Source organism: Podarcis pityusensis (genome assembly GCF_964106645.2).
Source record: "Podarcis pityusensis genome assembly, chromosome: 12".
Classification (NCBI taxonomy): domain Eukaryota; kingdom Metazoa; phylum Chordata; class Lepidosauria; order Squamata; family Lacertidae; genus Podarcis; species Podarcis pityusensis.
Genome location: NC_138037.1, coordinates 25,485,466 through 25,495,046, shown reverse-complemented (window position 1 = coordinate 25,495,046; position 9,581 = coordinate 25,485,466). Strand labels below are relative to the sequence as shown.

Below are 9,581 nucleotides of genomic sequence, written 5' to 3'. Positions count from 1 at the left end.
TGAAATGTTAATTTTATAGATATCTGGCTTTGGAATATCCAGACCAGTCAGTTCCAATACATTTCTTTATTTCTTTGAATTTCTAGCCCACCAATTCATATATTAAAATGTTGGAGTCCTGTATGGAGGTTGGGAGCATAGGAGTCTGCCGTATAGTGAGTCCATTTAACTCAATACTGCTTACACTGACTTGCAGTAGCTCCCCAGGGTTTCAGGCAAGGGTCTCTCACAGCCTTAGCTGGAGGTGGAACCTTATATAAGGCAGCTTCCCATGTTCCCATTGTTCCTAGATAAAGGTGGAAAGCATAATGCTGGTGGTCAACAAAAGAGGTTTAAAGACTATCTCAAGGCAAATCTTAAAAAATGCAGCATAAACACCAACAATTGGGAAACACTTGCCTGCGAGCACTCCAATTGGAGAACAGCCTTTACCAAAGGTGTCATGGACTTTGAAGACACTCGAACTCAGGATGCAAGAGAGAAACATGCTAAGAGGAAGGCACGCTCGGCAAAACTACACCATGATCAACTCCCACCCGGAAACCAATGCCCCCACTGTGGAAGGACATGTGGATCCAGAATTGGCCTCCACAGTCACTTACGGACTCATTGTTAATAACCATGTTTATGGAAGACAATCTTACTCAGCTACAAGTGATAGCCAAAGATGAAGAAAAGATAAAGGTATTTGGAGCCTTAAGTAGTGCAGGATTTGTGTCCAGGATGGGGAAATGGTTAGCAAAAATTTCAAGAAAAACCAAGGGCCTTGTAGTTTATGCCATTATAAATATGTTAAGTCTTTAAGGTGGCCTTCCTCCAGAAATAATTTCCAGGGTGAGCTCCAAAGCAATGAGAAATGCAAGTGCTTTTGATGACAATAGGCATCTACTTGTGCTATTTAACTTTAGCAGCCAGAAGCATGAAGTTACACATATATACATGCCAAGTTCTTTGCACTGCACCTTATGCCTGCTGCTGAACTGTAACTGAGGAGGAAGGCCATTTTTAGGTACTGCATCGATAGAATGGTGGACCTGTGCTGAGGTCTTTAACAGCAGCCCACCCGGGCACAAATTAAGATTATGTGAAATCTGGTAGATGCAAACACAGCAGACACTGTGTCAATAGAGCACTGAAGTAATCTTTGAGAGCAAGATTCTCATATCTGCTGTATGCCTAAGAACTCTTAAATGAGGTCACCGCCACACTGTCAATATTTTATGGGAGGGATTCAAACCTACACCAGAAAGTAAAGTTTGTACAATTGAAGTTGGGAAAGTGATAGTGATGGAGAAATGCATAGAAAAAGTGTGGCTGAATGAATGTTTAGTGGGAAAATGTATAAAAACCACACAAGTACATCAGGATGAATGTTCATTGTGGCATAACCTCCCCACAAACAATTCAGAATGAATGCTTGCTGAACACTGGACATGGTCTAAATTCTGAGTTTGCAAACAAATCATGATGGATTCTCAATAAGCTGGTTGTCTGGAGGAGCCACGAGTGACACTGGTTGCTGCACAGAGACTGCATGAAATGAGACTGCCATGTGCCAAGCACATCCAGATGCTCCAAATAACATATTTCTTTTTTTTTTCTTCCCAAAGGGGCTATTCAATTTTTGAACACTGGCCGCCATTCTGAGTATTTGGATCTATTTTTAAATTTTATTTCTGGGATCATCTGGCTCATAATCACCAGGGAAACTCTCATAAATACATGCATATCAAAAGATGGGTAATATCACACAGATACAACTTGCTTAAAAACAGGACCACCACCACCAACATTTCATAGCAATTGTAGGCAACAAGATATCATGGTCCTTGCAGTCGTTCCTTCCTTTTCCTATAGATGGCACTAAAATGTTAAATGTTATAGCTTGCAGTTTCAAGTACTTTCAGTTGTGGCTCCTATGTGGAGTTTGAATATGTAACGAAATTGAAGTCCAACGGAAGAGGGGAAAATAGCTATGTAGAGATGGAGAGTCTTTACCTGCTTATTCCGCGAGAAAGATATTTCCCCATCTAATGTTGCACATGGCTATTGTGGATGGAAGAACAACACAATGTTCTCTATAAAGTTCAGGCATGGAATTAAGAATCGGCTACTCTACTTGAAAGCTATCTTTCAAATTCTGTGTTCCTTTTCTTTCTCAGCTTCCCAGAGAGATTAATTTTACAGTCTTTGGGAACAGAGACAAAGGAAATAATAGTGAAAGGTAGAGATTCATATCAGTGAACTTAGTTGTGTGTGATTTCTTTCATTAAGAACAAAGAACCTCCAAGGGAAATTTGGTGAGTCTAATATCCGCAGGCAACAAAGACTTCATAATGTGTCCTTCATTAATGCAAGGCTACGACCTCACTGCCACTTTCAGCTGACTGTCATCGAATGCTGAGGAAGAAGCAATGCAAATACACGTGTGAACCAGCCATTGCGTTCAAGGAATCCATAGATGCAGGTTTAATTTCTTTGGGGGGGGGGAGTACCTTTAATAGCTAGCTCTTGCCTAATATCCTATCACAGCACTGGAACACTTATCCCACACTAAAGCCGCAAAGCTGTGCCCTTGCCATGCATTGTTCCACCATTTGAGGGATTTCGAAGTTCCAGACTGACTGGTTACATTTGGACTTAGATCAACATATCAGGCTGTGATGTAGCCCTTTGTTCAAACACAGAACCCCTTTGCTCCCCCATTTGCTGGAGTGCACAACTAAACCAGGAAGTCTTTTTATTAACCACAGTTTCCTGTTTCATTCGAAGCAAGAAACTATGGTTGCCAGTTTTAGAACAAGTCAGGTTATTACAAATTGCTTGAAGTTGGTTTAATATCCAATGATAATAGCCGCAGTTTCTTAGTTAAGCTGCAACAGGAAGCTATAGTACATTAGAGACTTCCTGATTTAATCGCAGGTTGCAGTGAAGGGAGAAGCAAAGAGGTTGTGCATGTGAGTAATGGTTTTGTGCATATCTTGGTTTAATAAGAGGAGATGTGATCACCTGGTTGTTGTGTGTTCTATCTGCCAGCTCTGATGTGTACGAATGTTTAAGTACAGTCATAAGTGGCCACAAGGGCAGTATTCCCACAGCAAGGCTGGTCATATTATCCATTATGTGGGGATGGGAAATTGTAGTAGAGAATTTGGTTAGTATTTTTTAATTTAAAATATTGATTGTCTATAAAAATAGACAGTTGCACAAATTAATGTACAAAAGCCGAGACCAGCAAGAAGAAGAAAAATAGCAGCACTTAACACCCCCCCCCAAAAAACCAAACCCAACTGCATCATTTCTGTGCTGCCCCATAAAAACCAGAGTTTTCTGAGTGGCTGACATCAAACATTAAACGTCAATAAAAAAGCCAATAAAAGTACAGAAGCAAATGGCAGCAAGGGTACAAGTCCATAAGTAAGATGATCTAAAGAAACCCAAACAAACCTTAAAAGCATAGGATAATTTTAAACAATGCCATCAACATTCAAAATAGTGGCAGCAATAAAAGTGTACCATTACAAATTCTAAGAACTGGTAAAAGCCTCAGTGAACAAAATCACTTAAATTTGCCTCCTGATTAATTGTCAGGAAAGTGCATTCCTTAAATGGAGGTTCAGTTCCTGAGATGGCTGCCAATCACCTGATTTCATTTGCTGGGAGAATCCTGATAGGGCTTTGGAGACATTTATGCTGGGGAACGTGGTTCTTTCATGTGTCCAGGGACCCGATGCATCTATCCCAGTGTGCTAATGGAAGCCATCACAAAGACTCCCACTAACGCAACAGGGCTTTCCCCACTCTTCTCCCCCTGCATGCCTCACCCAAATCTGGAGAGAAGAACCCCCAGAACAATGCACTGAGGGGGGGAAGAGGGGGGGAAGGCAGAAATGCTTGCACTGACGGACCAACTGTAATCGTATGATGCTGAATTCCACCCCCAGTTCCAAGCTGTTGAGGCCTTCAAAGGTTAAGGCCTGGAACTGATGCCAGAAAGACACTTGGAAGAATTAGTGCAGCTATTTGCAAAATCAATTTAGAAATAAATGCTATGGAAACATACCCTCCAACATGTTGAGTCCCAAAACTGGGACATGCATTTTCCTGTCTGTGCTCCTCCACAAGTCATGTGTGAGACCTGTGTGAGACCACAGAGCCCAAAAGATGAATTGGGGGGGGGGCATGATCTCATGTCATCTAAAAATGTGTGTTTTGGGGAGCCACGTAAGATCACAACCCCAGAAAAAAGCACTTGGGGGAGGGGGAGAGATTTCAGCACAAAATCGGGCAAAAGGGCTGCCGCGTTCTTGGCGGGGGGCGGGGCAGGTGGAATGGGATACCCTGGTTTTTCCAGGACACTTGTGGGGTACGTGAAAATACCCTGAAAGCTGTGAATGTTCTGCATCATATGTGGCTGTCTATAACAGGTATGGGGAATCTTGGAGATCAAATGAGGCCTGGGTGGGTGGGGCGGGGGGGGGGGGGAGAGAAGAAACTATCCTACTGTAAAAAGGGAAAAATCTCATTTGCTGCTGCGTCTATGCTTGCCTCTCACCCTCCCCAGGATTTGCATGTGCCCCCCCAAGAACGTAATCCAGAAGGAAATGCAGCTTTCATGCTGAAAAAGGCCCTCCCCCTGCAAGTCTATAGCTGCCCCTAAATATTTGGACAATTCCTTTTACTCCATTAAAAGAGTCCTTCTGGAAATGCATTGCTGAGCTAATGACAATGCAGCGATGTTTTAGTAATACTACTGTAAGTGTTTTACCAGTTTGGTTTCAGTCCTCCTGGGTAATATATTTCCATAAGAAAACGGTGTGTTTCTTTCTTTCTTTGTTGGCGTCCAGCCTCCGGCATCCAGACTGGTGAAAGGCGAGAAGGATCCAGAACTCATATAGCGCTCTTTGCTCTTCCAACATGGCATCCTTCAGAGAGGGAGCTGCTGACTTCAGATGTTATCTGCAATGTACGGTCAGGGATTGACCTCCCTTTGATCTTGCTCCTTTGCCCTATGGCATCCAGCCACCACCTGCTGATGCTGAAGCCACAGGGCAGCCAGCCCTGGGCTGTGTTGGCAAAGAATATGGAGCGAACAGCGTCAGGAGAGCGGGGAGCCTTAATAAGGATCTGAGCAGGCTGGGGAGGGAGCCTGTGAGGATCAAGGGAGAGGAAAGCCCTGCAAGACTTAGGGGAAAATCTGAGTGAAACGGGATCTCTACCTAGACAGGCAGGAAATGTGGAGCAGAAGAAGAGAAGAAGAGTTTGTATTTGATATCCCACTTTATCACTACCCGAAGGAGTTTCAAAGCGGCTAACCTTCTCCTTTCCCTTCCTCCGCCACAACAAACACTCTGTGAGGTGAGTGGGGCTGAGAGACGTCAAGAAGTGTGACTGGCCCAAGGTCACCCAGCAGCTGCATGTGGAGGAGCGGAGACGCGAACCCGGTTCACCAGATTACTAATCTACTGCTCTTAACCACTACACCACACTGGCAAATGGTGTTAGATGGAATTCACATAAATAAAAGCAAGGTACTTTGTGCCATAGAGCAATCCTCTGTTGGAAAGCCTTACAGGAGACAGGGTCCCCTGGAGTTGGCACCCCTGGGGGTGGATAGAAGTCCTTGCTCTGTCCTTCCTCAATGATTCTCTCTCTCTCTCTCTCTCTCTCTCTCTCTCTAATGTGCCTTTCTCTGGTGGTCTGAATCAAGTTTAAACAAACACAGCAGAAGGGAAGAGGCTTCCCTGCTGCTAACATCACCCTTGAACCCACACTGCTGATAATGAGGTGGAGGCAGTGAGGCTAGGTACACTCTGCCCTGTTTGCATGTTTTCTTGAGTCCCATTCAGAAGGCCCAAATACGACTGAGGAATTTGTATCATTGCGTCTGCCCTTGCTAATTTTATTTGCCATTTCATAATCCCATAGCCCAAGGATTTCTCAATCCAATCTCAACAGTCACCTTTCGCCACACATGAATACTTGTGTGTCTGCATGTGTGCATAGGCAAACCGTATTAAATCCATTGGGATATGTATTTGTGCAGGATGTATTGATGCAAAATCTGTTCCAGAAGAAGGAATTCATAATGAATACATGCTCCTTCGGTGCTCTGTTCACTGACCAGTGAGTGAGTGTCCCAGGATTCATGTGAGCTACAGAGTACCTTTAGGCCTCATTTTTTCATACTGGATCTGCAGTCCCCTCTGTGTACAGATGGGAAGTGCATTCACAAATAAACACTTCCCCTGTCACCATGGCGATGAAAACACATTTTGAACAGTTCAGCAAAGTGCACAAATTTGCATTGGGCAAAGCCTCTGTTTTCCACAATTAACTGTAGCATATCGGTATACTGTTAAGCTTTAAATGTCCAAGACAAGAATTTGCCCACAAGAGGAGCAACTTTTTTATTTTTAAAAAGAAAAACCCACAAGTTATATATATTAAACTGCTTACTCTCCAGGTGTTCTTCCTTCGGACAAACCACTTTAAATAGTTTCCAGGTTTCTTTGCAAACAATGTTACATTTGCTAGTTTATAGTTTCCTGCCTCGAGGCCCGTTAACATGTATTCGAATCAATCTTGCTGCTCTGTAATCTTTGGGACCTCTTCCCTCAAATCTAGTGCACTTTTAAAAATGCCATTAAAAGGTTCCTCACTGTCTAAGCCGTCACAGCTCCGTGGATGCACATTATCTGGGCCTCGGGCTTTGTCTACATAAACTCATTTTATGTTTTTATCGCCACTGCAGTTCTTATCTGGGTTGTCATCTGTGGGCGAGTGATCCCTGACGTACGCAGGCCACATATCCCTAGTCCTTTGTATGGACGGAGACAAATGAACTGTTTCACAGACATGCCGTTTCCTATCATGCTATATCCGCTCGTTGCTATCTTCCTGCAGTGCACCCAAAGATTATCCTTTGCCCATTGTGTATATGTCTGAAACGCAACATTTGTTATACTAATCACGCAGCGCTCGCAATGCCCTAGGAAACTCGCTGTGCTCTCCATTAAGCATGAACAACACCATTTATCTCTTGAGGCAGAAGGAGCGGTGCTTTAGGGTTAAAACAGTTTCACCTGTAATCCAAGCAGATCCATTGGGCTGCTGGACTTTGATACCAGCCCAGTTTTACACTGGCTGCAGCCTCATGATCAATTTTCCTCTATGGTGGTGATGGGGAACCTTTTTGCAGACCAAGGGCTGCATTCCATCATGGGCAACCAACACTCCCAGGGGCCACATTTCAGTGGTGTGCAGGGCCAGAGGCAAAAGTGGGTGGAACCAGAGTCAGAGCAAGCCGATTGGGCACCTAGGGCAGCCACCCATGGGGGCACCGTGGGGCCTCCGAGGAGTCTGCCTCCCTCCTCCCACTCAGCTGCCCTACAGCTGAGGGGGAGGCAGTGGGCAGACTGTTTGGGGCAAGCGAGGAGCCTGCAGTTGCTCAAGTCACTGTGTCACTCCCAGGAGAGATGTGTGGCTTGGGCACGCTGCAGGCCCCGCAATGAGTGCCACCCACCATTTTGTCACCCCCCTCAGTGGGGACACCCGGGGCGGGCTGCACCTACTGCACCCCCTTGCTACGCCCTTGGGTGGAGCAAAGTTTTTTGGCATGGATGCGTATATCCATTTCAGTTTCTTTCCACTTCTCACTTTTCTGGTCTTAAATTCCATTCTCCAGGTTTCTATATCAGATTGTGATTTTATTTATTTTTAAGTCCACATGAGAATTCATCATCATTTTTGTGCAATTTTCTCCCAATGTGCACATTATTGCAAAGCAATTTCTCTCAATATAATATATTTCCAACAAAATGTGCCTTTTAATGCACACTTTAATGCACACTAGCATATGCACTTTTGTACAGATTACTTGGCTGGAGAAGGGCACTGCAGAATTCAGAGAAGTGCTTTTGTGTTTCTGTGAAGTGCAATGTTCAGTGGCATCCAACATTGCATGTTGTTGTTGTTTAGTCATTTAGTCGTGTCCGACTCTTCGTGACCCCATGGACCAGAGCACGCCAGGCACTCCTGTCTTCCACTGCCTCCTGCAGTTTGGTCAATCTCATGCTGGTAGCTTCGATAACAATGTCCAACCATCTAGTCCTCTGTCGTCCCGTTCTCCTTGTGCCCTCCATCTTTCCCAACATCAGGGTCTTTTCCAGGGAGTCTTCTCTTCTCATGAGGTGGCCAAAGTATTGGAGCCTCAGCTTCATGAGCTGTCCTTCCAAGTGAGCACTCAGGGCTGATTTCCTTAAGAATGGATAGGTTTGATCTTCTTGCAGTCCACGGGACTCTCAAGAGTCTGATCCAGCACCATAATTCAAAAGCATCAATTCTTCGGCAATCAGCCTTCTTTATGGTCCAGCTCTCACTTTCATACATCACTACTGGGAAAACCATAACTTTAACTATACGGACCTTTGTTGACAAGGTGATGTCTCTGCTTTTTAAGATGCTGTCTAGGTTTGTCATTGCTTTTCTCCCAAGAAAAACATTGCATGAGTAGAAGGCAAATAGCCCAACAGATCTTCCCCTTCCCCCTTCCCCCTTGCAGCCCCTAAAAAGGCTCTTCATAGGGTTAGAGGCACTCTGGGCTGTGCCACCCAGAGCTGCAATGGGTGAAGTGGGGAACGCCCAAAATTTAGTGCAGGAAATTTGCACCAATATTGAATAGGCCTCCCAAATCCCTAGAGAGAGCTGTGACGTGGGGAGACTTCAAGAGAGGGGAAAACACATTGTACAAGCTCAGCTTCTGAATCTGTAGTGTTTGATACAGCCCATCAGAACTCGCCTTATATCAAGCCAGGCCATTACTCTATCTATCTCAGTTGTGTTTACAGTAGGCTGCCCTCACTTAATGCCCTCCAGTTCCCAGCAGCCCCAGTCAGCCTGGGCAGTGGTCAGGGATGATGGGAGTTGTAGTCCAATAACATATGGAGAGTGCTTGGTTAGGGAAACCTGGTCTACGCAGACCAGAGGCAGTTCCCTGGAGTTTCAGACCAGAGCCTTTCCCAGCCCACCCAGGAGCTGCTGGGGATTAAACCTGGGACCTTCTGAATGCAAAGCATATGCTCTCCCACTGAGCTATGGCTTCCCCCCAGTGTGTACCAAAGCCACCAATGTCCCTGTTCAAAAGCAGCACAGCTGTGAGTACCAGATGATGGGAGAAACACCAGGAGGGCTGTTTTCTTGACACTCTGCTTGTCAGCATCCCAGAAGCATCTGATTGGCTACCAGTATACATACAGAATACAATACGAGATATGAAACTGAACCAGTGAGTTTCTTTTTATGGTTTTATGTAGATTAGATGTTCCTGAGAAATGTGGTGCATGAAAGAATCCATGTCTGCAAAGGAGCCTGTTTTCAATCCTCATTTTGGGTTTTTTTTGTTCTTTTTTGGGGGGGGCAGACTGACCTTCCCTTGAAGAAATCTCCCTTTGATCAGAATGATTTCATGTTTGACTCTTCCCTCATCCATACACATTAGTTCCGAGTCGCAGTCGTAACCCTCAGCCAAATCTGCTCAGACAGACCTGTCTCAGCTATTTGAGCCACAGAAATTATGTAGG

General features: G+C 44.8%; 1 long non-coding RNA gene across 1 annotated transcript in view; it reads right to left on the bottom strand.

The window, feature by feature from the left end:
• Window positions 1-2,302: 2,302 nt before the first annotated feature.
• The window catches only part of LOC308459319, a 31,983-nt gene continuing 24,704 nt past the window's right edge, over window positions 2,303-9,581 (bottom strand). The window contains exons 2-3 of the long non-coding RNA XR_013977998.1: window positions 4,769-4,959; window positions 2,303-2,400 (exon numbers count right to left, since the gene is read on the bottom strand). This is a non-coding gene — a long non-coding RNA (uncharacterized lncRNA). The remainder of the gene's footprint in view (window positions 2,401-4,768; window positions 4,960-9,581) is intronic.